General features: G+C 55.5%; 1 non-coding gene across 1 annotated transcript; it reads left to right on the top strand.

The window, feature by feature from the left end:
• The first annotated feature begins 21,678 nt into the window (after positions 1-21,678).
• TRNAF-GAA (transfer RNA phenylalanine (anticodon GAA)) lies at positions 21,679-21,751 on the top strand. The gene has a single exon. It is a non-coding gene; the product is annotated as a tRNA-Phe (tRNA).
• Positions 21,752-27,045: the final 5,294 nt, after the last annotated feature.

Below are 27,045 nucleotides of genomic sequence, written 5' to 3'. Positions count from 1 at the left end.
CACATACAGCCATTTGATTATAGGGCTGCTCAACTTTCTTAACAGCTTCTACTCCATCTGAGACCTTTTCAAAGCTACTCCCACTGCATCTTTCAAAAGGAAAGTCAGTGGATCCATTCACAACAGAACATTTCTGGCTGTTAGGAACTGAAACTTCCTTGATTAAATCACTTTCACACTCTTAAGTTGCAGTAAACTGCTTGCACAAATTACCATGAGGATTCCTTTCCCTATGAGCTTTTCTAAGCAGCAATTCACCCTTCTCAGAAATTCTGCCCTTATCCTCTTCATCTAGGGCTTACTCTAAAGGAACACTTTCCTGAGTAATCACAGGCTCTTTCTGGGTCTTACTTACATCCATGATCACCTTTGGCCCATCAGGCAGATTTCTACCCACTTCCCTTTCAGGCAAACTTATAGACTTACTAGATACAAGTTTAGAGGTTCTCTCCTCCCCTCTGCAACTTTCCTCATAGTCACTGGCAACCGGCACGTTGTCAGGCTCAACACCCACAAGTTTAGGAATCTTTTCCTCCTTTTTACAAGTTGTTAAACTGTCAGTAGGTAACACAATTAAAATCACCTTTTTGCTCTCCTTGTGCCCTGGCTAAGGTATCACCCTGATTAGACAGAGTTGCTACACCCTTTTCCAACCACACATTAGCAACTGGCAAATTACAAGCACCAGAATTGTCTGTTCTCTGGGATTTTGCTATGACACTAACTGGATGCAACCTAGTCACAGTGCCATTCTCCCCAGCAGACACAAACTTAGGACTATTGCCTTTCTGGGCTTTAGCTGCATTTACAACCAACTCTGAGACAACTGCACTATTCTCAACCCTCACAGGTTGAAAGGCACCTTCTGTCTGCTCCACAGACACAGAAAAGCTGGAGACACCTTCTGCTTCACCAGACACACAGCTTGGGATATTATTTCCCTTGTCCCAGCACACAGGGCTGTTCACAGACAACTGCTTGGAGACTGAGGCCTGGTCCACATTACACAGTTAAATCGATTTAAACAGCATTAAATTGATTTAATGCTGTACCCGTCCACACTACAAGGCACTCTAAATCGATTTTAAGGGCTCTTAAAATCGATTTCTGTACTCCTCCCCAACGAGAGGAGTAACCCTAAAATCGATATTACTATATCGATTTAAGGTTAGTGTGGACGGAAATCGAAGTTATTGATCTCATTCTTTTACTGTAGCTACCCAGAGTGCACCACTCCGGAAATCGATGGTAGCCTAGGACCATGGACGCACACCACCAAATTAATGTGCCCTAGTGTGGACGCATAAAATCGATTTTATAATATCGGTTTTATAAAACCAGTTTTAGTAATTCGATTTTATGCTGTAGTGTAGACGTAGGCTTAGGTAGCTTCCTCCACAGGCAAGTCAATACCCCTGACAGATACAGGCACATTTCCTTCACTATCACATTTCTTCACACAGGAAACAGGTAAGGGATAGGGACACTCATTTTCCACTATTTCTGCCTTCCCAAACTGCTGACCAGATAAAGCCATCAGCTCACAAGGCTGCCTAGGCTCCTCCAAACTTTCCCCACCAGGCACATTGCCACTCCCAACAGATAAACTGCTGCTTTTTTCACCACACTGAGCTACTTCCAGCAAATCACAGTTACCCATTTTAGGTTCACTTTTACAAGCTCCACTAGCCAACAATTCATTACCCATCACAAATGTACCCTTTCCTTCCTCAGTTAGGGCTTCCACCTGACCATTTACTTGAATTTGTTCCTGAGAAACATTTTCCTCCCCAATGAGATCTTTTTGCTCTTGATCTAACTTCAGATTCACTTCTGAGACATTAGACAGACATTCAGAAACTCCATTCACAGACACACTGCTTTCTTGCACAGACAAACCTTTGGAGCAACCCTCCTCAGGCAAACCATTGCCCACAATAGACACAGGTGTAAGATCATTCCTGTCCTGTGACTGGCTACCTGAACTGAACAAGGCTTTAACATTTTCCCCAATTAAAAGATCTTTAGGCAATAACTTCCTTACCCTAGCTATAACTTCATGCTTAGCCTCATTCCATTCGAGGTGGATTCTGGCTAAAGGCACACAGACAGTAAACTCATAGAGGATCACAACATTCACACTCTGATTTGGTAAATAATCTTCCTCTTTGACCAGATCTGCTTTAACAAGTGTGATGTTAGATGCCATAATTTGCCCTAAACAGCTTTTACCGTTGACTTTTACACTGTCTATGAATTTTTCATTACCACTCCCGTACATAGCACTGGCACAATTTATGGAGCCACCTTCTACTGAACCCACAGTAACAACATTGACATAAAAGGTGACAGTGTTGGGGTACATTTGGTTACACTCAGACAACTGCTCAGAGTTATACAACATACTAACATTGTTATAAACTGGACTTTCAAGAGGATACAGTTTCTGCTGTTCTTCCCTTGCTTTTTTGACTTGCAGCTGAAGTCTGGCAGTTTCTTGTTGCATCTTGTGAGTCTCCTGTTCCAGCTCCTGTTGCCTCCGTCGAGCTTTTTCCTCAGCAGCCAGAAGCTCCAGATGCCCCTCACGAACTTTTTCTTCTCTCTCATCAACCTCCTTCTTTCTTTCAGCAGCTTCTCTCTCTCTTTCAGCAGCCTCTTCCTCCAGCTGGGCCAAGGCTTGCTTCTCTTTCATTCGAATTTCTGCCAGTTTTTGCTCACATTCAAATTGCAGGCTGTCCATCAGGGCTTGCAGTTTCGTTGCTTTTGCTGATGCTTTCTGGCTCATGGTCACAGATCTTTAACCAACCAAACTCTCAATAGCAAATTTCAAATTTGGATAGAGTGAGGTTCTGACCCAAATCTTAATTGACCTGGTTCTGTGGATCCAAGCATGACTACGCCACTGTGACGATGCGGTTCTGGCAGGACCCAACTGAGAGTGCCAATTCAGGACCAATTGCTTAAACAGGGCAGTCACAGCCTAAGGCTGGGGTTTTTCCACCTCTAAGGCAAACCAAACCAGCCAGACAAAAAGGACTTCGGTTTCACCCCCCGGCTAACCACAAGTCACACAAGCAATTTCCTTAGACACTCCAGTCTCCCACTACCACCACCAATGCCACCTGTCCTGGGGATGAATGCTTATGAAAACCAACACCCCAGTAAAAGAAAAAGGTTCTCTCGATCCCAAAGGACCAAGCCCCAGACCCAGGTCAATATACACATCAGATCTTACCCACAAATCACGCTGTTGCCAATCCTTTAGAATCTAAAATCTAAAGGTTGTCAGGGACTCTAACCCAGACGGCAAAGTTCGTTGTCTGACCGCAAGAGAGACAGGCAACACCAGCAAGGTCCGATCAAAAGCTCTTTATTGACAAGTGCAGGCATCAATAGAGAGCAGCTCGTCTCCAGAGAGAACCAGCCTGCTCTTTACATCTTAGTATAAGCCTATATAGACAGTTTTGTCGCATCATAAATTATTCACTGGAGCAACCCACCCCCTTTTTCTAACAACTAGAAACTAGACACTTTTATTATACATGTTTTACAGCATTAGGTGATTAACAATATCTTAGCAAGCACCAGAAGTTAGGAATGTAGGGGAGTTAAAACAGACAGAGAACTGAACCAAGGAGTGAAAACAGGGAGGCTGGGATTTCTTATCAGTTCTTCAAAGGAACTGTTCCTAACACAGCACAGTTGGTACTATACCAGGAATGCAGCCCCTCCCTTATCTCACTTTTTCCCAGCACTTGTGAGACATGCTGCTGCTTCTCAGTGTTTTCCACTCAGGAATTACCCAAAAACCTCTGTTAGCCTGACTTTGGTCAGGTTGGCATACCTGGTTTTGTCTACAATTTCTTTATTCAGGCCTAACAAGGTTTATTCATAAAAGGAAAAAGATAGAGATGAGAGCTAGAATTGGTTAAATGGAATCAATTACATATAGTAATGGCAAAATTCTTAGTTCAGGCTTGTAGCAGTGATGGAGTAAACTGCAGGTTCAAATCCAGTCTCTGGAGAACATCCCCCACTGAGATGGGTCACCAGTCCCTTGTGTAGAGCTTCAGTTTGTAGCAAAGTCCCTCCAGAGGTAGGAAGCAGGATTGAAAACAAGATGGAGATGAGGCATCAGCCTTATATAAGCTTTTCCAGGTGTAAGAACACTTCTTTGTTCTTACTGTGGAAAATTACAGCAAAATGGAGTCTGCAGTCACATGGGCCAGTTTCTGCACACCCTGCTGAGTCACAAGGCATATCTGCCTCCTCTTAATGGGTCAATTGTGTAGCTGATGGTCCTTAATGGGCCATCAAGCAGGCTAAGCAGAGCTAACACCCACTTGTCTGAGATCTTTCCCAGTAACACAGCACAAGTTTGAAATATGGACAGTATAGAGACAATACTTATAACTTCAACTACAAAATGATACAGACATACAAACAGCAAAATCATAACCAGCAACCCATAACCTGGTCTTAGACATCTTACATGACCCTCTTTACATAAGATCTGGTGCCACCACAGGACCTTGATTGCAAACCATGTTCTATATGGTCCCAGTTTATATCAATAACATCACAGGGTTAGGGGTCCCAGGGGTGATGCCCATAGAGCTAGGTTAGTGGTCCCAGAAGTGGGACTCCTGTAGCTAGGTTTAGGGGTCTCACGTTAAGGGCCCCTGCAAGTAGGCTTAGGGGCACCACGGGTAGGGCCGCTGGAGCTAGGGTTAAGGACCCCACGGGTAGGGCCCCTGGAGTTAGGGTTACAGGACCCAGGGGATGGGCACCTGGAGTTAGGGTTATTGGTCCCACGGGAAGGGACCCTGGAGCTAGGGTTTGGGGCACCATGGGTTGGGACCCTGGAGCTAGGGTAAGGGGCCTGACGGGCAGGGTCCCTGGAGCTAGGGTTAGGGGTCCCATGGGTAAGGCCTCTGGAGCTTTATTTAAGGGAGCAAGTGGTAGGGCCCCTGGAGCTAAGTTTTGGGGGCCAATGGTAGAGCCCCTGGAGCTAGGATTAGGGGTCCCGCGGGTAGGGCCCCTGGAGCTAGGGTTTTGAGCCACAGGGATGGGGCCTCTGGAGCTAGGTTTAGGGGCCGCATCGGGTGGACCCTTCGAGTTAGGGTTAGGGGCCCCAGGGGTGGGGCATCTGAAGGTAGGGTTAGAATTCCCAGGGGTGGTGCCCCTGGAGCTAGGTTTAGGGGTCCCATATAGAGGGCCATTGCAGCTAGGGTTAGGGGCCCAACGTGTAGGGACCCTTAACTGGGGTTAGGGATCCCACAGATAGTGCCCCTGGAGCTAGGATTATGGGCCCCATGGGTAGGGCCCGTTGAGCTACGATTAGGGGCACTACGTTTAGGGCTCCTGGAGCTAGTTTGTGGCCCCATGGGTGAGGCCCCTGGAGCTTGGGTTAGGGGTCCCACGGATAGGGATCCTGGAGCTTCGGTTAGCTGCCCCACTATTTAGGCCCCTTGAGCTATGGTTAAGGTCCCCACTTGTAGGGACGCTGAAGCTAGGGATAGGGGTCCCGGGGTGGGGCCCCTGGAGCTAGGGTTAGGGGCCTCAAGGGTAAGTCCACTGGAGCTAGTTTTATGGGCCCCAGGGGGAGGGCCCCTGGAGCTAGGTTTAGGGGTCCCATGTGTAGGGCCCCTGAAGCTATGATTAGGGGCCCCAGGGGTAGATTGTCTGTAGCTAAGGTTATGGGCCTCACAGGTAGGGACCCTGGAGATAGGGTTAGGGGTCACGGGGTGGGGCCTCTGGAGCTAGGCTTAGTTACTCCACGGGTAGGTCCCCTGGGGTTACTGTTATGGATCCCAGGAGTGGGGCCCCTGGACTTAGGGTTAAGGGTCCCAGGAGTGGGGCCCCTAGAGCCAGGGTTATGGGATCAACGGGTCAGACCCCTGCAGGTAGGGTTAGGGTTACCACGGGTGGGGCCCATGGAGTTAGGGCAAGGGTTCCCAGGGTTCAGGCCCCTGGAGCTAGGGTTAGAATTTCCAAGGCTGAGGCCCCTGGAGCTAGGTTTAGGTCCCCACGGGTAGGGCCCCTGGAACTAGGGTTAAGGGCCACAGGGGTGAGGGCCCTGGCAATAGGGTTAGGGTTCCTAGGGGTGGGGCCCCTAGAGCTAGGTTTTGGGGCCCTGATAGGTAGTGCCTCTGGAGCTGGGGTGAGGGGATCCACGGATAGGGCCCCTGAAGCTAGAGGTAAGGGCATCACGAGTAGGGCCCCTGGAGCTAGCGTTAGGGATCACACAGGAAGGGCCTCTGGAGCTAGGTTTAGGGACAGTGCAGGTAGTGCCCCTGGAGCAGGAGTTAGGGGTCCAATGGGTAGGACCCGTGGAACGAAGGTTCTTGACACCCATGGATAGGGGCTCTGGAACCAGGGTTAGGGGTCCCAAGGGTAAGGCCCCTGAATCTAGTGATAGGGGTCCCAGAGGTAGGGCCTCTGGAGCTAGAGTTACGAGCCCCATGTGTTGGGCCCCGGGAGCTAGGATTAGGAGCCCCACGGGTAGGGCCCCTGAAGCTAGGGTTAGGGGCCCCAGGGATGGGGACCCTGGAGCTAGGTTTAGCGATCCTGGGGTGGGGCCCCCGGAGCTAGCTTTAGGTTCACCACTGGTAGAGCCCCTGGAGCTAGGGTTAGGGTCCCCAGGGGTATGGCCCCTGGAGCTAGAGTTAGGGGTCCCAATGGTATAGCCCCTGAATCTAGGGTTATGGGGCCCATGGATAAGGCCCCTGGAGCTATGGTTAAGGGCCCTACCAGTAGGGCCCCTGGAGCTAGGGTTAGAGGCCTCAGGGGAAGGGCCCCTGTAGCTGGGGTTAGGGCTTCCACTGCAAGAGCCCCTGGAGCTAGAATTAGGGGAACCAGGGGTTGGGTCCCTGGAGCTAGGGTTACGGTTCCCAGGGGTGGAGCTACTGGGGATAGAGTTAAGAGGCCCACGGGTAGGGATGTGGACCTGGGGTTAGGGGCTGTGATGGTATTGATATAAACTGGGACCATATAGAACATGGTTTGCAACCAAGGTCCTGTAGTGGCACCAAATCCTGTGTAAAGGGGGTCATATAAGATGTCTAAGACCAGGTTACGGGTTACTGGTTATGATTATGCTGTCTGTATGTCTGTATCATTATGTAGTTAAAGTTATAAGTATTGGCTGTATACTGTCTGTATTTCAAATTGGTGCTACAGTTCTGGGAAACACCCCAGACAAGTTGGTGTTAGCTGTGCTTAGCCCGCTTGATGGCCCATTAAGGACCATCAGCTACACAATTGACCCATTGAGAAGAGACAGATATGCCTTGTAACTCACCAGGGTGTGCAGGGATTTGCCCATGTGACTCTGTCATGGTACAATTCCCCACTCTGAACCTAGCGTCCAAAAGATGGGGTACCAGCATGAATTCCTCTAAGCTCAATTACCAGTTTAGGACCTGTAGCGCTGCCACCAACCAGGAATTCCAGTGCCTGGTACACCCTGGTCCCCCCAAAACCTTGCGCAGGGTCCCCCAAGACCCAGACCCTCTGGATCTCAACACAAGGAAAGTAAACCCTTTCCCCCACCGTTGCCTCTCCCAGGCTTCCCCTCCCTGGGTTACCCTGGAAGATCACTGTGATTCAAACTCCTTGAATCACAAAACAGAGAGGACAATTCACCTTCCTCCCTCCTTCTCTTTCCCCCTCCCAGACTCTTCCTGAGAGAGAAAGTAATCCTGGCACAGAGAGAAATTAGCCTTTCTCTCCCCCTTCCCTGCTTTTTCCCCACCAATTCCCTGGTGAATCCAGTCCCAGTCCCCTGGGGTCTCAACAGAATAAAAAAATAATCAGGTTCTTAAACAAGAAACTTTTAATTAAAGAGAGAAACAGTAAAAATGATCTTGTAAATTTAATATGGAATAGGTACAGGGTCTTTCAGCTATAGACACTGGGAATACTCTCCCAGCCTAAGTATTCAAGTACAGATTAAAATCCTTTCAGCAAAATATAAATTTGAACTCCTTCCAGCCAAATACACATTTGAACTCCTCCCAGCCAAATACACATTTGCAAATAAAGAAAACAAACATAAGCCTAACTCGCTTTATCTATCTAGTCCTCACTATTCTGAATCTATAAGAGCCTGTATCGGAGAGATTGGAGAGAAACCTGGTTGCACATCTGGTCCCTCTGAGCCCCCAGAGTGAACAACAACCAAAATTAACAGCACAGCACAAAAACTTCCCTCCCTCAAGATTTGAAAGTATCCTGTCCTCTGATTGGTCCTCGGGTCAGGTGACAGCCAGGCTCACTGTTCTTGTTAACCCCTTCCAGGCAAAGAGATATGAAGCACTTCTGTTCTATTAACTCTTACTTATCTGTTTATGACACACTCCAAACTCCATTTTGCTGTAATTTTCCATAGTAAGAACAAAGAAGTGTTCTTACACCTGGAAGTGCCAATATAACGCTGATGCCTCATCTCCATTTTGTTTTCAATCCTGCTACCTACCTCTGGAGGGACTTTGCTCCAAACTGAAGCTCTGAACAAAGGACTGAATGACCCATCCCAGCTGGGGATGTTCCAAAGACTTGATCTGAACCTGCAGTTTATTCCATCACTGCTACAGGCCTAAACTAAGAACTTTGCCATTACTGTATGTAATTGATTCCATATAACCAATTCTAGCTCTCATCTCTATCTTTTTCCTTTTATGAATAAACCTTTAGATTTTAGATTCTAAAGGACTGGCAACAGCATGATTTGTGGGTAAGATCTGATGTGTATATTGATCTGGGTCTGGGGCTTGGTCCTTTGGGATCGAGAGAACCTTTTTCTTTTACTGGGGTGTTGGTTTTCATAACCATTCATCCCCAGGACGGGTGGCACTGGCGGTGATACTGGGAGACTGGAGTGTCTAAGGAAATTGCTTGTGTGACTTGTGGTTAGCCAGTGGGGTAAAAACAAAGTCCTTTTTGTTTGGCTGGTTTGGTTTGCCTTAGAGGTGGAAAAACCCCAGCCTTGGGCTGTGACTGCCCTGTTTAAGCAATTGGTCCTGAATTGGCACTCTCAGTTGGGTCCCGCCAGAACCGCATCATCACAGGGGCCTCACAGGTAGGGCCCCTGTAGCTAGGGTTAGGGGTCCTAGGGGTATGGCCCCTGTAGCTGTTGATAGGGGTCCCACGGGTTTGGCCCCTGGAGTTAGCGTTAGGGGCCCCACAGGTAGTTCCGCTGGAGCTAGGGTTAGGGTTCCCACAGGTAGTGCCCCTGAAGCTAGGGTTAGGCAACCCAGGGTTGTGGGACCTGGAGCTATTGCTATGGTTCCCAGGGATGGGACCGCTACAGCTAGGGTTAGAATTCCCAGTGGTGGGGTCCTAGAGCTAGGGTTAGGGGCCCATGGGTACAGACCCTCTAGCTAGGGTTTGGGGTCCCACAGGTAGCACCCCTGGAGCTAGGGTTAGTGGTCCCAGGAGTAGGGCATCTGGAGCTAGGGTAAGGGTTCCCAGTGGTGGGGACCCTGGATCTAAGTTTAGGGTTCCCAGGGGTAGGGCCCCTATAGCTTGAGCTAGGGCCTCCAGGGGTAGGGCCCCTGGACCTAGGAATAGGGATCCTTGGGGGAGGACCCCTATAGCTAGGGTTAGTTGCCCCAGGGGGTAGGGCTCCTGGAGATAGGGGTATGGGCCTCACAGGTAGTGACCCTGGAGGTAGGGTTAGGGGCCCCACGAGTAGGGCACCTGGTACTAGGTTTAGAGGCCCCACAGTTAGGGCCCCTGGAGCTAGGGTTAAGGGTCCCACTGGTAGGGCCCTTGGAGATAGGGTTGGGGCGTCAGGGGAAAGGACCCTGCAGCTAGGGTTAGGGATCCCACAAGAAGGGCCCCTAGAGCTAGGGTTAGAAGCCCCAAGGGTAGAGCCCCTGGAGCTTGGGTTACGGGCCGCACAGGTAGGGACCCTATAGCTAGGGTTAGGGGTCACACAGGTAGGGCCCCTGGAACTAGCGTTAGAGGTCCCAGGGTTGGGGCCCCTGGAGTTAGGGTTATGGTTCTGATGGTTGTGGCCCCTGGAGCTTGTGTTTGGGGTACCACAGGTAGGGCCTCTGGAACCAGGGTAAGGGGCCCCAGGGGTATGGCCCCTGCAGCTAGGGATAGGGGCCCCATGGGTAGGGCCCCTGGTACTAGGTTTAGGGGTCCTACAGGTAGAGCCCCTGGAGCTATGGTTAGGGGACCCACGGGTAGGGAACCTGGAGCTAGAGTTAGGGGCCACACGGGTTTGGCCGCTGTAGCTAAGGTTAGAAGTCCCAGGGGTACGGCCTCTGGATCCAGGGTTAGGGACCCTACGTGAAGTTCCCCTTGTTACCGAAATATCGGGTCTGCCTAGCTGAGAGCCAATTAACAGCCTGACAGGGATAAGGAAAAATGCTTTATTCTGTAGAAAAAGGAGAGCCTGTAGCTTGGTACAAAAGACTCTGTGTTACACAAATTTTACAAACCTTTTATACATATTCAGACAAAGACCCTTGCGCGTTAATACTTGACTGGTAAGTGTAAAATTTCATGCTCCCCTTATCTGGATAGTACTGACTGGTTTGGAGCAGGATTATCCTGCTTTGAGGCAGAGGAAAAGAGATAGTGCAAAAGTTCAGGCTACTGTGTCCATGAGCAGTACTTAGCTCCCACCCACTGGCCGCTTGTAATCTATGAAGGGGGGTCAGCCAGCTTTCACACCCTGGAGCTTGAATTAGGGGCCGCAGGGGTAGGGCCCCTGGAGTTACGTTTAGAGTCCCCAAGGGTGGTTCCCCTGGAGCTAGGGTTAGGGTTCCCAGAGGTCGGGCCCCTGGAGCTAGGGTAAAGGGGCCCACAGTTAGGGCACCTGGTGCTGGCGTTAGGGGCCCCACGGGTAGGGTCCCTGGAGCTAGGGATAGAGGACCAAGGGGTAGGGCTCCTGGAGCTAGGGTTAGGGGTCCTGGGGTGGGGCTCCTGGTGTTAGGGTTTCCAGGGATGGGAGCCCTGGAGCTAGGTTAAAGGGCCCCATGTGTAGGGATCCTGGAGCTTGGGTTAGGGGCCCTATGGGTAGGGCCCCATGAGCTAGGGTTAGGGTTCCCACGAGTAGGGCCTCTAGAGCTAGGGTTAGGGGCCCCAAGAGTAGGGCCCCTCGAGCTGGGTGAGGGGCCCCAGATATTGGGCCCCTTGAGCTAGGGTTAGGGGACCAAGGGTTAGAACACCTGGAGCTACGGTTAGTGGTCCCATGAGAAGGGCCACTGGAGCTAGGGTTACGGGTCCCAGTGGTAGCTCCCCTCGAGCTAGGGATAGGGGCCTGACGGGTAGGGCAACTGGAAGTAGGTTTAGTTTTTCCTTGGTAGAGTCTCTGGAGCTAGGGTTAAGGGCCCCACGGGCAGGGCCCCTGGAGCTGGGGCTAGGGGCCCCAGGTTAGGGCCCCTGAAGATAGGGTTAGGGGTCCCAAGGGAAGGGCCCTTGGAGCTAGGGTTAGAGGCCCCACGCAAAGGGCCCTTGGAGCTAGGGTTTGGGGCCAAACAGGTAGGGTCCCTGCAGCTAGGGTAAGGGTCCCCACGGGTAGGGCCCTTGGAGCTAGGGGTAGGAGACCAAGGGGTAGGGCCCCTGGAACTAGAGTTAGGGGCTCCAGGAGTGGGGCCCTTGGAGCGAGGGTTAGGGGCCCCACGGGTAGGGCCCCTGGAGCTAGGGTTAGGATTCCCAGAGGTGGGGCGCCTGGAGCTAGTGTTAGGGTTTCCAGGGGTGGGGCCCCTGGAGCTAGGGTAAGGGACCCCACACGTAGGGTCCCTGGAGCTAGGGTTTGGATCCCCTGGGATGGGGCCACTGCAGCTAGGGTTAGGGGTCCCAGGGGTGGGGCCACTGAAGCTAGGGTTAGGGGTCTCATAGGAAGGGACTCTTGAGGTAGGGGTAGAGGCCCCACGGGTTGGGCCCCTAGATATAGCGTTAGGGGATGCAAGTGTAGGTCCCCTGGAGCAAGGGTTAGTTTTCCCATGGGCAGAGCCCCTCGATCCAGGGTTAGAGATCCCACGAGTAGGGCCTCTGGAGATAGGGCTAGGGGCCCCAGGGATTGGGCCTCTGGAATTAGGGTTAGGGGTTCCACGGGAGGGCTCTCTGGTGCTAAGGTTAAAGGCCAAACGGGTAGTGCCCCTGGAGCTAGGGTTAGAGGCCCCACGGTTATGGCCCCTGGAGCTAGGGTTAGGGGTCCCACAGGTAGGGGCCCTGGATCTAGAGTTAATGGCCCAACGGCAAGGACCCCTGGAGCTAGGGTTAAGGATACACTGGTAGGGCCCCTGGAGCTAGAGTTAGGGGTCCCAGGGGAAGGGCCCCTTGAACTAGGGATAGGGGCCAGAGGGGTAGAACCCCTGGATCTAGGGTTAATGGCCCCACGGGTAGGACCCCTGAAGCTAGGGTTAGGGGCATCAGGGGAAGGAGCCCTGGAGCTATGGTTAGGGGTCCACAGGAAGGGCATCTGGAGTTAGGGTTAGGGGCCCCACGGGTAGAGCCCCAGGTGCTAAGGTTAGGGGCCCCAGGGGAAGGGCCCCTGGAGCGAGGGTTAGGTGTCCCAAGGGTAAGGCCTCTGGAGTTATAGTCAAAATCCCAAGGGGTACGGCCCCTGGAGCTAGGGTTAGGGGTCCCAGAGGTAGGTCCCCTGGAGCTAGGGATTGGGGGCCCACAGGTAGGGCCCCTGTAGCTAGGGCTTTGAGTCCCAGGATGGGGGGCTCCTGGAGCTAGGGTTAGGGGACCCAGGTATAGGGCCAATGTAGTTAGGGTTGGGGCCCCATGGGTAGGGCCCCTGGAGCTAGGAATTGGGGGCCCAGGGAGGGGGCCCTTGAGCTAGGTTTAGGGGTTCCAGAGGTCGGGCCCCTCTCGCTAGGGTTAGAGGCCCCACGGGTAGGGCTCCTGGAAATAGGGCTAGGGCTCCTATGGGTAGGGCCTTTGGAGCTAGGATTAGGGGCCCCAGGGGTAGGGCCCCTGGAGATAGGATTATGGGCCTCACAGGTAGGGCCTCTGGAGCTAGAGGTAGGGCCCCCAGGGGAAGGGCCCCTGGAGCTAGGGTTAGGGGTCCCAGGGTAGAACCCCTGGAGATATGGTTAGGGGTCCAACGCGTAGTGCCCCTGTATCTATGGTTACGGGCTCCACGTGTAGGGCCCCTGTAGCAAGGGTTAGGGGTCCCAGGGTTTGAGCCCCTAGAGCAAAAGTTATAGGCCCCACATAAAGGGCCTCAGGAACTAGGTTTAGGGGCCCCACGTGTAGGGCCACTGGAGCCAGGTTAGGGAGCTAAAGGATTGGGCCCCTAAAGCTAGAGTGAGGGTCCCCAGGGGTAAGACCCCTGGGGCTAGGGATAGGGGCCCCAGGGATACGGCCTATGGAATTAAGGTTAGGGGTCCCAGGGGTAGGGCCCCTGGAGTAGGGTTAAGGGTCTCAGGGGTAGGGCCTCTTTAGCTAGATTTAGAGTCTTCACGGGTAAGTCCCCTGGAGCTAGGGTTAGGAGTCCCACGGGTAGGGACCCTGGAGCTAGGGTTAGGGGCCCCATGGGTAGGGACCCTGGTGCTAAGGTTAGGGTTCCCAGGAGTGGGGCTCTTGGCGCTATGCTTAAGGGGCCTACGGGTAGGTAACCTGGAGCTAGGGTTAGGGGTCTCAGAGGTGTGTCTTCTGGAGCTAGGGTTAGAGGTCCCAGGGGTTGCATCTCTGGAGCTAGGGTAATGGGCCCCATGGGCAGGGCCCCTGGAGCTAGGGTTAGGGGCCCCAGGGGCATGCCCCCTGGAGCTAGAGTTAGGGGTCCCTTGGGTAGGGCCTCTGGAGCTATGGTTAGGGGTCCCAGGGTTGCGCTCCTGAAGCTAGGGTTATGGGCCCCACGGGCAGGGCCCCTCGAGCTAGGGTTAGGGGCCCCATAGGTGGTGCCCCTTGAGCTAGGGTTAGGATTCCCATGGGTGCAGCCCCTAAAGCTAGTGATAGGGTTTCCAGGGGTGCGGCCCCTGTATCTAGTGTTAAGGACCCCACGGGTAGGGCCCCTGAAGCTAAGGTAAGGTCCCTATGGCAAGGGCTGCTGGAGCTAGGGTTAGGGGTTCCAGGAGTAGGGCTCCTGGAGGTTGGGTTTGGGGTCCCACGGGTAGGGCCACTGGAGCTAGGGATAGGGGCCCACGGGGTAGGGCCCCTGAATCTTTGATAAGGGGCCACAAGGGATAGGGCCCCTGGAGCTAGGGTTAGGGGCCCAAAGGGTAGGGCCCCATAAGCTAGGGTTAGGGGTCCCAATTATAGGGCCTCTGGGGCTAGGGTTAGGGTACCCACAGATAGGTCACCTGAAGCTGGGTTAGGAGAACCAGGAATGAGGACCCTGGAGCTAGGTTTAGGGGCTCCAGGGTTAGAGCCCCTGGAGCTACTGTTAGGGGTCTCATGCATAGGGCCCCTGTAGCTAGAGTTAGGGACCTCAGGGGTAGTTTCTTTGGAGCTATGGATATGGGCCTCACGGATAAGGCCCCTGGTGCTATGGTTAGGGGCCTCAGGGTTAGAGCAACTTGAGCTAGAGTTATGGTCCCAGGGCTAGGGCCCATGGAGCTAGGGTAAAGGTTCCCAGTGGTGGGGACCCTGGAGCTGGGTTAGTGTTCCCTGGGTTGGGGCCCCTGGAGCTAGGGTTAGGGGGATCCCAGGGGTAGGACTCTTATTGCTTGAGCTAGGGCCTCCAGGGGAATGACCCTGGACCTAGGGATAGGGAACTTAGGGGTAGGACCCCTGGGGCTAGGATTAGGGGTCCCAGGGGTAGGGCCCCTGCAGCTAAGGATAGGGGCCCCACTGGTCAGGCCCCTGAAACTATGGTTAGGGGCTGCACAGTTAGGGCCCCTGGAGCTAAGGTTAGAGGCCCCACAGTTAGGGCCCCTGAAGCTAGGGTTAAGGATCCCACGGGTAGGCCCCCTGGAGATAGGGTTAAGGGATCCACGGGTAGGGCCCCTGGAGATAGGATTAGGGGCCCCAGGGGAAGGGCCCCTGGAGATAGGGTTAGGGATCCCAGGGGTAGGGCCCATGGAGCTAGAGTTAGGTGCCTCAAGGGTGGGGCCCCTGGAGGTAGGGGTAGGGGTCCCGGGAGGGGCCCCAGGAGCTAGGGTTAGGGTTCCAACTTGGAGGGCTCGTGGAGCTAGGGTTAGGAACTCAAGGTATGGAGCCTCTGCAGCTAGTGTTAGGGTTTCCAGAGGTGGGGACCCTGGAGTTAGGGTTAGCGGCCCCACAGGTAGAAGACCTGGAGCTAGGGTTTGTAACCCCAGGGATGGGGCCCCTGAAGCTAGGGTTAGGAGTCCCAAGGATGGGGCCCCTGGTATTAGGATTAGGGGCCCCACAGGAAGGGCCCCTGAAGCTAGGGTTAGGGGTCCCAGGGGTAGGGCCCCTGCAGCTAGGGTTTGGAGCCGCAGGGATGGAGCCTCTGGAGCTAGGGTTAGAATCCCAGGGGTGGGGCCCCTGGAACTAGGGTTAGGGGCTCCATGGGTAGGGCCCCTGAATGTAGAGTTAGGGGCCCCAGGGGTATGGCCCCTGGATCTTGGGTTGGGGGTCCCATGAGAAGGACGTCTGGAGCTAGGATTAGGTGCCCCACGGATAGGGACCCTGGATCTTCGGTTAGGGGTCCCACGGGAAGGGCCTCTGGAGCCAGGGTTAGAGGCCCCACTGGTAGGGCCCCTGGAGCTAGTTTTAAGAGCCCCACGGGTAGGGCCGCAGGAGCTAGGGTTTGGGGCCCCAGGGTAAGGGCCACTGGAGCTAGGATTAGGGGTCCCAGGGGTAGGGCCCCTGCAGCTAGGGTTTGGAGCCGCAGGGATGGAGCACTTGGAGCTAGGGTTAGAATCCCAGGGGTGGGGCCCCTGGAACTAGGGTTAGGGGCCCCATGGGTAGATTCCCTGAATGTAGGGTTAGGGGCCCCAGGGGTAGTGCCCCTGGATATTGGGTTGGGGGTCCCACGAGAAGGACCTCTGGAGCCAGGGTTAGGGGCCCCACTGGTAGGGCCCCTGGAGCTAGTTTTAAGGGCCCTATGGGTAGGGCACAAGGAGCTAGGGTTTGGGGCCCCAGGGTAAGGGCCACTGGTGCTAGGGTTAGGGGCCCCACGGATAAGACCAATGGAGTTAGGGTTTCGAGCCCCACGGGCAGTGCCCCTTGAGCAAGGGTTCGGCCTTCCATGGGTAGGGCCTCTGGAGCTAGGGTTAGGAGCTCCACGGATAGAGTCCCGGAACCTAGGGTTAGGGGTCCCACGGACAGGCCTCTGGAGCTATGGTTAGGGGTCCTACGGGTAGGGCCCCTGGAGCTAGCGTTTGGGGCCCCAGGGGAAAAGCACCTGAAGCTAGGGTTTGGGGTACCAGAGGAAGGGCCCCTAGAGCTAGAGGTAGGGGACCTATTGGAAGGACCCCTGGAGCTAGGGTTAGGGGACCCAGGAGTGGGGCCCCTGAAGCAATGGTTAGGCGGCCTAGATATGGGGCCCCTGCAGCTAGGGTAAGGGGCCCCATGGGCACGCCTATGGGGCTAGGGTTAGGGGTCCGACGGGTAGGGCCTCTTGATCTAGGGTTAAGGTTCCAATGGATAGGGCCCCTGGAAATAACATTAGGGGTCCCGGGATGGGGACCCTTGAACTGGGGTTAGGGTTCCCAGTGGTGAGGCCCCTGGAGGTATTGTTTACTGGCCCCACAGGTACGGCCCATTGAGCTAGTGTTAGAGGTCCCACGGGAAGGGCCTCTGGAGCTAGCATTAGGGGATCCATGCATAGGGCCCCTGGAACTAGGGTTAGGGGCACCACGGGTTGGGCGCCTCAAGGTAGGGTGAGGGGCCGTAGGGGTGAGGCCCCTGGAGCTAGGATTAGGGTCCAAGGGATGGGGATCCTGGAGTAAGGGTTAAGGGTCCAAGAGGTGAGGACCCTTTAGCTAGGGTTGGGGCCCCACGAACTGGAGCTAGGGTTAGAGGCCCCAGGGGTATCGCCCCTGGAGCTATCTCTGGGGGCACATGGGGAGGGCCTCTGAAGCTAGGGTTAGGGGACCCACGGGCAGGGCCCCTGGATCTAGGGTTAGGGGACCAAGGGGTAGGACCCCTGGAGCTTTGATTATGGTCCTCAGAGGTGGGGCCCCTGGAGCTAGGGTTAGGGGCCCCACGGGAAGGGCCCCTGGAGCTAGGGTAAGGGACCCCACTGGCAGGGCCCCTGGAGCCAAATTCAGGGCCCCACGGGTACGGCCCCTGGAGCTAGCGTTAGAGGCCCCAGGGATTGGGCCCCTGGAGCTAGGGTTAGGGGCCTCACGGGTTGGGCCCCTTGAGCTAGCTTTAGGGGCCCAAGGGGTAAGGCCCCTGGAGCTAGGATAGGGTACTCACGGGTAGGGCCTCTGAAGCTATGGTTAGGGGTCCCATGAGTAGGGTCTCTGGAGCTAGGTTATGGGGCCCCACGAGTAGGGCCAGTGGATTTAGGGTTAGGGGCCCCACAGGCAGTGCCCCTTTAGCCAGGGTTAGGTATTCCACCTGTAGGGCCTCTGAAGCTAGGGTTAGGAGCCCCACAGATAGGGTCCCGGGACCTAGGTTTAGGTGTCTCATATGAAGAGTCTCTGGAGCTAGGGTTAGGGGCCCCATGGGCAGGGGAACTGGAGCTAAGGTTAATGACCCCAAGAGTAGGGCCCCTGGATCTAGAGTTAGGGACCCCAGGGGAAGGGCCCCTGGAGCTAGGTTCAGGGCTCCCACGGGAAGGGCCCCTGGAACTAGGTTCAGGGCCCCCACAGGTACGGCCCCTGGAGCTAGGATTAAAGGCCCCAGGGATTGGGCCTCTGGAGCTAGGGTTAGGGGCCTCACGGGTTGGGCCCCTTGAGCTAGCTTCCTGGAACTCTTCCTCCCTCCTGCCAAGACCTGACTATTAATCCCAGCCCTGGCACTCCTTTCTTCAAGCACCCTGTGGGCCAGAGGAAAAGTGTGGTAGGAAGCACAAGGGCCAAGCTTGTGAACATCAGGTGCAGCAGCAAGAATTGCACCTATCAGGGTAGCAAGTTCTAGAGCCCTAACCCATTGTGGCCATCGCAGCCAAAGACCTGGCTCTAGGAGGTGTGAGTCACCCAGCAGGAAGGGAAAGATTCACTCTTACACAGCTGGAGATAGGGAAGTTGAGCTCTGGGGCTTTACCACAAGCATGGGTGGCAAGTTTGTAGAAATTTTGGTGGTGCCCAGAGCCTGCCCCCCAAACTCCACCCCCACCTGCCTAAAGCTCTGGGAAGGGGTTTGGGGTGCAGATCCTGGGCTGGGGATTAGGGTGCAAGAAGGGTGCAGGGTGCAGGCTTTGGGATGGAGTTTGGGTGCTGGGTGCAGGCTCCAGGCTGGGGCAGGGGGTGGGGTTGTAGGAAGGGGTCAGAGGTGCAGGCTCTGGGAGGGAGTTTGGGGGTGGGAAGGGGGAGTGCAGCCTCTGGGAGGGAGTGCAGGGCTGAGGATGAGGGATTCATGATGCAGGAGGGGCTCAGGGCTGTGGCAGAGGATCAGGGTGCAGAGGGAGGAGGGTTGGGTCTGAGGGCATTGGAGAGGCTCAGGGCAGCCTGCCTTGCCATTAGTGGTGGGCAGGCACTAGGACCCTGGGGCAGCAGACAGCAGTTCTGCCCAGAATCGCTCTGCTCCAGCAGCAGGGGCCAGGCACAAGCTGCTTTTTGTCAGGCAGGGACACAGCGCAGCAGGGGGGGACATGCAGGGGGAGGGGTGGCAGGCAGGGGCCAGGGCCAGGGGAAGAGACCCAGCTCCAAATATTGCTGGAGCAGGGCCCCCATCCCTGAATATTCCTGGAGCCCGAGCACCACAAATGTATATAACCTGCCGCCTATGATCACAAGCCAACACAAGGTCCCACTGAGATTTGAACTCAGATTACAGGATTCAGAGTCCTAAGTGCTGCCCATTACACCATGGCACCAGCTTTTGCTGCCTTCTCTGCACATCGGTAACCCTCATGGGGCTGGCTTGTGTAAGGGGGCTCTTGGTCCTTTACTAAAACTTAGTGTGTGTGTGTGGGGGGGGGGGTTGGTGGCTAGTTCCCAGCACCAATAGAAGGGGGAAGGATCAATGGGAAATCAGGACCCTTAGACTGACAGTCCACAGGGACAATGGGGAGAGGCCAAAGCTCCAAGTTAGCTGCACTGACAGGCCAGGCAGTGTAATGAGAGAGTCACCAGGCCAGGGGGTCCCATCCTCCATGTGAGCTGGAACTGCCTGGGCGAGAGTGGGGCAGAGCTAAGGAGAGAGCAGGAGCCCGAGAAGAGCCGGGGAGCAGAGCTGTGCAGGTGTAGTGCCAGAAACTGCTGCATGTAGGAATTTGCAACCTGTAGCAGTTACTGATACCTGAAGTTGTTCTTATTTGCTGACTTGTCCTAATTGGCTAAAACTTGACAGTTGTTTCTGTAGCAAAGGCCAGTCCCTGGGCCCTTGGTCCAGACATCCTCCTTCATATCAGGCTAGGGTGACCAGATGTCAAAGATGAAATATCGGGACGCGGGGGGTGGAGCAAAAAAAAAAGCCGGAGGGCCCCCCCACCGCCAAGCGGCAGCGGCACAACCCCATCTCCAACCAACTCTCAGCTCCAACCCCCACTACACCCCCAGCTCCCCCATCCCCTCACTCCTGGGCCCAACCTGGGCTCCAAGCTCTGCAGCCGAGCCATGATCCGGGCCCCTCCTGCAGTTCCCAGGCAAGGAGTGAACCAGGCAGCTCCCGACAGGAGCATGTCTGCCCCACGTGTGTCTCCACCACCCGCCCACCTGGGCCCTGCCTGCTCCGTGCTGCCCCCAGCCCCACTGCGCTGCCCCGCAGGCTGCAGGGCTGGAGCAGCTTCCGCGCTGTGCTCCCAGCCATGGCCATGGCCCGTGTGCAAACCTGGGAGAGAGGAAGAATGCCGTGTGCTTGGGGATGAGGCAGGGCCAGGGCGAGGATTTGGGGAGGGATCCAATGGGGCAGTGAGGGGGTGGGGCTGGGGGCAGGGGCAGGGCCAGGGCTGGGATTTTGGGAGGGATCCAATGGGGGAATGAGGGGGCAGAGTTGCGGGGGGGTAAGTATCCCTCCAGACTATGCCTGTGTGCCAGAGAAGAGGACAAAGTTATTTGTTTCTCCAGGGTCCCAACCAAACATCAGTCGGGACACGGAACAAACAAGCAAATATCAGGACAGTCCCGATAAAATCGGGACGTCTGGTCACCCTAGATCAGCTTCAAGTTGAGAATCATTTCCCATTCCTGCACTGTGGGAGGGGAGACTTTTAAATGCACTCTCTGTGCGACTGCACATGGCTAAGCAAAGAGAACAAACCCCAAATCCCCCCCGTGTTTTGGGAGCCAGGTTTGCGGTGGGAATTCTGTAGTTCAGATGACTACACACCTGGTCATTGTGATTCTTTACCAGTTTCTCTGGAAGTGGGGGATTTGTTTCACTGATGGCTGAGTGGTTAAGGTGTGGGAGTGGAAAGCAATAGGTTTCCTCTGCGCAGGTATGAATCCTGCTCACAGTGAGGCCTGTGTTTTAGCCAGTCTCTAACCCGGGCAACACCTCTGTACAACCCCCTGAGACACTCTCAATTCTCTCCCCACCCCAAGTAAATCCTGTTCTGCTCCTTTCATAGAGATCCCTGGGACACCACCTCACACTGTGTTTCTGAGGGGTCAGGCAAATTCTCAGCACCTGAAGCCTCTGCCACTCATCTGGTGCCCCATAGATCAGCCATAGCCCTGGTTCTGCTCCTCTCTCTAGAGTACAAAGGAAGCCAAGTCTGCTACTCCATGGGAGCTATGGGGCTGCAGAACCAACAGAGAAAAAATAGATGCTCAGGACTCACTGGCAGCCCGCTCCTCCCCGCCCACTAGAGGCCTTGCTGACAAGCTCCTCCTCTTCCCTTTCAGCACCTCCCACCTGCCAGTGATCAGCTGTTCAGTGGGGTTCAGGAGGCACTGGATGGGGAGGGGGAGGAGCAGGGACGGGAAGAGGTGGGGGTGGTTGAGGAATGGGGCAGGAAGTTGCAGGATGGTCAGAGATGGGACAGGGGTGGGGACTTGGGGGAAGGGGTGGGGGCGGGGCCTGGGGACGAAAGGGGGGATTTGTCCTTGATCCCAGACCCCTCTAGGGCCAGCCCTGAAGGAAAACGCTGACTATGACAGTGACAATACAACTGACCAGCACTGGGGGGGAGGCTGAGGGAGATCTGCACTCATCAGGTCTCTTCTCTCCCCCAAGGTGAGCCAGACACTGCTCTCGCCTGGCTCTCTAGCAGCACGACGCCAAGGAGCCATTTCCCCACAGGAAATGCATTGAGTGCCCCTGTGGTGCTGGGGGGTGGGGCTGGCACTGCTGCTGGCTGTGGGGCTGGCCAGGGGGTTGATGTCTGCACAGAGTCTCAGCTGCCAGGTCGGAGGGGGCACTTACCAGACTGGCTCAGTGAAGACGGGGGGTTGACAGAGCAATACAGACGCTCTCCAGAGCATGGAGCAGCATCCACCCATGGAGCCAGGCAATGAGCATTTCTCACAGCCTGGAGCCGAGGGGGAGGCAGCAGCTGCTGTTCCAGCTGCTTGGGGACAGGCCCTGTCAGCGAACAGCCACTTCTTACTCACCACAGCTAACGGTGCTGGGTTCCACCGGTGGGGGTATGAAGCAGCCGTTTGTTTTCCTCTCCTTTTTGTGTGCAGCTGCTGACAAAAACATCCCAAACAGAGAAGCAACAGGCCAAAATACTATTGTGCAGCTGCCAAAGTAACTCAGTTGGGAGAGCATTAGACTGAAGATCTAAAGGTCCCTGGTTCAATCTCAGGCTTTGGCAGGCCCTTTCATTCCTCTTTGTGCAGGAGTGGCTTGTTTTCTGGGAGCACAGCAGTGCTTGTACCCAAGATAAGTTACTGATCTTGGGCTTTGCAGTAGAAAAACATGGAATGGGCTTCTGCCCCTAGTTGGCCCACCTGACCTTTAATAATGAGAACTGTCTTTCCCAATATGGTAGGAAGAAAGTGAGGCAGGGCAGCCCTCAGGAATGGTGCCAGAGGGCTGCTAGGCAGGGACTGGGGATGAAAACTCCTTTGTGCAGCTGAGCAATGGCAGTACCAGGAAGGGGCATCTGTAAAAGTGACCCAACACACCTCTTCTCCTCTAGGCGCCTAGAGCAGAGGCAGCTGGTGCTGACGGCTCCAAGGGAAAGCTTAAATGCCACAGAGCAACTGAGGTCAGGGCTAGAGGAAGGCAGAACCATGCCTATGCGTGGCCTTCAGACAGGCACAAAAACACTCAGCCAGCCTGCTCCCTGCCATGCCAAACACCCACTGAAGGTCACCAGCATGCAGGGCAGCTGCTGATGCTCTGTGGTCAACATCAGAAGATGGTAGGAAAGCAGAGCCAGCCCCCATGGTGGGGCCTCTGACTGGTCCCGCTCCCGCTCACAGTGCTCACTTTTGCAGTGGTGCAGGAGATTTTTCCCCAAGAGGCTTTTTCCCAGCTGGTGAGAAGCAGAGAAACACCCAGGCTCCAAAGGTGCTATGTAGCAAACCCCCTCAAACACAGGGACTGGCACACATTTGGAAGAGGGAAACTGCTCTACGTACTAGCCCGGGTAGCCGCCCATTTTCTTTGGCAAGTCAGGAATGGCAAAGGCTAGACCAGAAGCACCTGGGACTTCTGCCCCAGCCTTTGTGACACCCATCCCCCAACTCCTTCCCAGGGCTCTAGTTTGAAGCCAGAGCATGGGCCTGAGCAGCCAAGAAGAGGCTCCAACCCTGAAGGAAGCAGGACTTTTAGCCCAAAGATGAAACTGGACAAGCACAACCATGAAGGGACTCAAACCCTCAATCCCCTGATCCAAAGTCAGATGCCTTATCAATTAGGCCACGTGGTCACACAAGAAAAAGCCCTCCAGGCACTTCTTTGGAAAAGACAGACACTGATACATCTGACAAAGTGGGGATTCACCCACGGAAGCTCATGCTCCAATATGTCTGTTAATCTATAAGGTGCAACACAACTCTTTGCTGCTTTTGCAGACACTGTGTTTCTTAGGTCAGCTACTGAGAGGGGCCGAGTCTCTCTGAGCACAAGAAGTTGAGTTCCCAGTGAGATGTGAGACTTAATTCTCTGGAGCCGGGTGCAGGGCTTTGGCAGGGGGTCTCAGGCATGGGGGATTATGGGGCAGCAGATGGACCGGCTGTCTAGGTGTGGAGTTTTAATCTCACTGAGGAGGAGGAGGAGGAGGAATCCTGCTGATAGGCAGTGTCCAGGACCGGTGCAACCACTAGGCGAACTAGTCGGCCGCCTAGGGTGCCAAGTGGTTGGGGGCACCAAAAAGCACACTCAGAGGAGGAAGTAGAGTTGAGGTGAGCTGGGGCAGGGGGCTGGGAGGAGGTGTGGGGGGAGGGCTGCCTGCAGCAAATTATGAGGGGATGTGTGTGCAGGTGAACCGCTCCCTGTCCCAGCTCATCCCTGGTCCATCTTCTCCCCTGAGTATGCCACCCCTACTCTAATTCTCCTCGCCTCCGAGGCTGGCTGCACTAAACAGCTGATTGGCACCACAAGCCTGGGAGGCAGGAGAAGTGGAGCATTGCCGGCATGTTCAGGGGAGAAGGCGGAGCAGTGGGGAGCTGGGGTGGGGAGCTGCTGCAGCGGGGGTGCCTGGCTTTTTCCCATGGCCCCTGCCACTGCTCTGCCCCGGTCCCGCCCTCCCGCCCCTGCACTCACTGCATGGTAAGTGGAGTGACCCAGCCCCAGCCTGGTCCACTCCCCTGGTTCCCAGCCATGCAGCCAGTGAGTGCTGTGGGGTGGTTCCCCCCTCCCCCCAAACTTGGGAGCCAGGGGAGTTCTGTGGCTCTGGGTCTCTCATCCCTCCATCCCCTCCCCTGCCCCCAATATCCCTCTTGGGCTCTATGGGGCTGGGTCTCTCTCCCTGCCCCTGTGCTCCCCCCTGCACAGCATGTCCTGGGAGTGACTCAATTTCCCTGGACCAACATCTCACCACTCCACACATGTCTCTTCTGTTCCCCAACTCCCTCCACCCCACCCCATTTTCCCTGCACCCCAGGCTGGGTCTCTGCCAACCCCTTCTCCTCTCCTCCTGACCCCAATATCTCCTGCCCCTATGGGTCTATGCGGCTGGGTCTCTCCCTCTCCTCATCCCCTCCCCCAATATCTCCTGCTCCTATGGGTCTATGAGGCTGGGTCTCTCCCTCCCTCATTCTCCCCTCATCCCCTCCCCCAATATCTCCCTGCCCCAGGCTGTGATGTGCTATGATGTGTGCTGGGGCTGTGACGTGTGCTGGGGCCAGGGCTGGGTTTTTGCTGCCCCAAGCGGCGGGGAAAAAACAACAACCCACGATCGCAATCTGTGGCAGCTCCACTGCGTCGCCTTTTTCTTCGGCAGCAATTCGGTGGCAGCTCCTTCCCTGCGAGAGGGACCGAGGGACCCGCTGCCGAATTGCTGCCGAAGAGCCCGACGTGCCGCCCCTTTCCCTTGGCCACCCCAAGCACCTGCTTGCTGAGCTGGTGCCTGGAGCTGGCCCTGGCTGGGGCTGTGACGTGCGCTGGGGCTGTGACCTGCTGTGACCTGCCCACTCCCCAAGGGCAACTCACTCACTTGAAACCAGCAGGACAGAAGGTGTCACGTGTCCATGGGCGGGGTTATGCAGATGAGCAGTGGCTGGCGGCAGTAGGGAGAGCAGCGAGATGAACCGAAGGAGCCGGGCAGAGAGAATTCTGTGTGTGGACAGAATCTGGTGTGGGGAGTTTGTGTGGTGAGTGCCTGCACTGGAGTCACTTCGGGGCAGTGATTGTCACTGAGCTACATAGTGACAAAAGGTGTGTGAATGGAGTGTGGTGCCTGGCTGGGAGCAGCTTGTGGTGATAAGAAAAGGGGTGGGAGCAAGAGGTCCTGTCCTAGCAGTGGGGTGTATAGCCTGAGAGGGTGTTTTGTGGGTGTAAGTAGGTTTGGGGGCTTTTTGCAATGACAAGGGGTGTCTGCAGCTAGAACCCTCCTAACCCCACTAGTTTTCTTTGTGGGGTGGGGTGGGGTGGGGTGGTGGATTCTGTGATGTCACAGTCCTTGGGGGAGGAGTTTGAATCATAACTCCAAAGTGGGAGAACAACTCCCCCCACTCCTGCTCAATCTTCACTAGGGCGCTGGGCTGGGCTCTCTAGGGAGGGAAGCACAGGGAAAAACAGTCTCCCCTATGGAACCCAGGAGTCCTGGATCCCAGTCCCTCTGCTCTAGACCCCTTCCACTTCCAGAGCCAAGGATAGAACCTAGGGGTCCTGGTGTCCAGCCCCTCCCTGCTCTGACCACTAAACCCCACTGCCCTCCCAGTGTGGTGCAGGGGTCACTGGGTCTGTGTCCCAGCTCTGCTAAGGGCCTTGACTGATTTTCCCAAAGTGCTTCCTTCTGAATCTAGCTGACAAAGTGGGAATTCACGCACGAAAGCTCATGCTCCAATACATCTGTTGGTCTATAAGGTGCCACAGGACTCTTTGCTGCTTTTACAGATCCAGCACATCTGCCCTCTCTGCCCGGTCACTGCCCACCCCCGTGTGGGGGCACCAGCACTGTGCCGAGTAGTGATGAACAATTGTCCAAGCTGGCCCAGGGGAGATGTGTGTGTCCCTGCTGCCCTCTGCTGAGCCCTGCTCTGTGTGTGTGTGTGTGTGCATCTGTGACACTGTATCAGTGTGTTGCTGGGCTAACCAGTAGGAAATGGCTTTGCAGGATTTTGTATTCTGCAGCAAGTGACACACACACACACACACACACACACACACAAAGGGACTCACACAATCCCAAGAACACTCACACACAACACACCCAGAGGGACATGTTAGTCCAACCCCCAAAGAGAGAAACAATCACACCCCCAGCCACACTCACAATAACCCTCCTCACACACCATAACATTCACAGTTGTGCTCAGAGACACAACTGCACGCAGTTCACTCCCACTGCTCCAAATACAAGGATCTCCTGCCCCACACAGCATGTGCCAAGGCCTGTTGAACTCACTGCCACTGGACAGCTACCAGTGAGAATGACTCCCTCGTGCTGGATCATCTGCTTGGCCCACCACTCCCTCTCGGGGCACGCTGTGCGGCGTGGTTGGGGATTGTGCAATAGCAGGCTGGGGCCGGGTCACTCCACTTCCTGCAGGAAGCAGCCAGCCCCCTGTCCCCCACAGAGGCCTGGGACCAGCCCCCCTCTGCTTCCCCCCACGCAGGCCTGGGGCCTCAGCCTGCTCTGCTCCCCTGGCTCCAAAGTTTGGGAGGAGGGGGGAACCGCCCCACAGCACTCGCCGGTAGCATGGCTGGGAGCCAGAGGAGTGGACCATGCAGTGAGTGCAAGGGGGAGCAGGGCTGGGGCGGAGCAGGGGCAGGGGCCATGGCAAAGAGCCAGGCAGCCCCCCTGCAGCAGCTCCCCACCCCAGCTCACCTCCGCTCTGCCTTCTCCCCTGAGCACGCTGGCACCACTCCACTTCTCCTGCCTCCCAGACTTGCGGTGCTAATCAGCTGTTTAGTGTGGCAAGCCTGGGAGGGGAGGAGAATTAGAGCGGGGGCAGCGTGCTCGGGGGAGAAGACGGAGCAGAGGTGAGCTGGGACAGGGAGCAGTTCCCCTGCATGCCCCCACCCCCGTTACTTGCTGCGAGCAGCCCTCTCCCTACAGCCCCCTGCCCCAACTCACCTCCACTCCTACACTGCCTCTTCCCCCAAGACCCCTCCTCCTGCTCACTGCTCTCGGCCCCCTCCCCACCCTCACTCACCCTTACGGTCATTACAAAGTGGCAAGGCAGAGCCCTCCCATTTTTAAAAGTCCTGGGGTGTTGTTCGCCCCTGTTCAAGCACCCCTGGGGCCCTGCACTTCACACAGCTCTCCCTGATTTCAGCTGTTAGTGAGGGAGCCTCACTGCTAGCGCAGACTCTGGCAGTTTCTTGGATGAGAGACACTGTCCCAAAGCAGGACTAATGCTCAGACCTGGTGATCAGTGAATTCAGATCTGTTGGTCTGCAGCAAGACTCTATAGTGAGTCTCAGTCAGCTGTTATTACACAGGGAGAAACAAAAGGGTCAAATGGTGCCTGGAAGCCATAAGAAGAATCCACC

This window comes from Gopherus flavomarginatus, chromosome 7, assembly GCF_025201925.1.
Source record: "Gopherus flavomarginatus isolate rGopFla2 chromosome 7, rGopFla2.mat.asm, whole genome shotgun sequence".
In the NCBI taxonomy this organism is placed as follows: domain Eukaryota; kingdom Metazoa; phylum Chordata; order Testudines; family Testudinidae; genus Gopherus; species Gopherus flavomarginatus.
The sequence above is the reverse complement of the archived record's forward strand: the minus strand, read 5'-3'. Positions and strand labels throughout refer to the sequence as shown.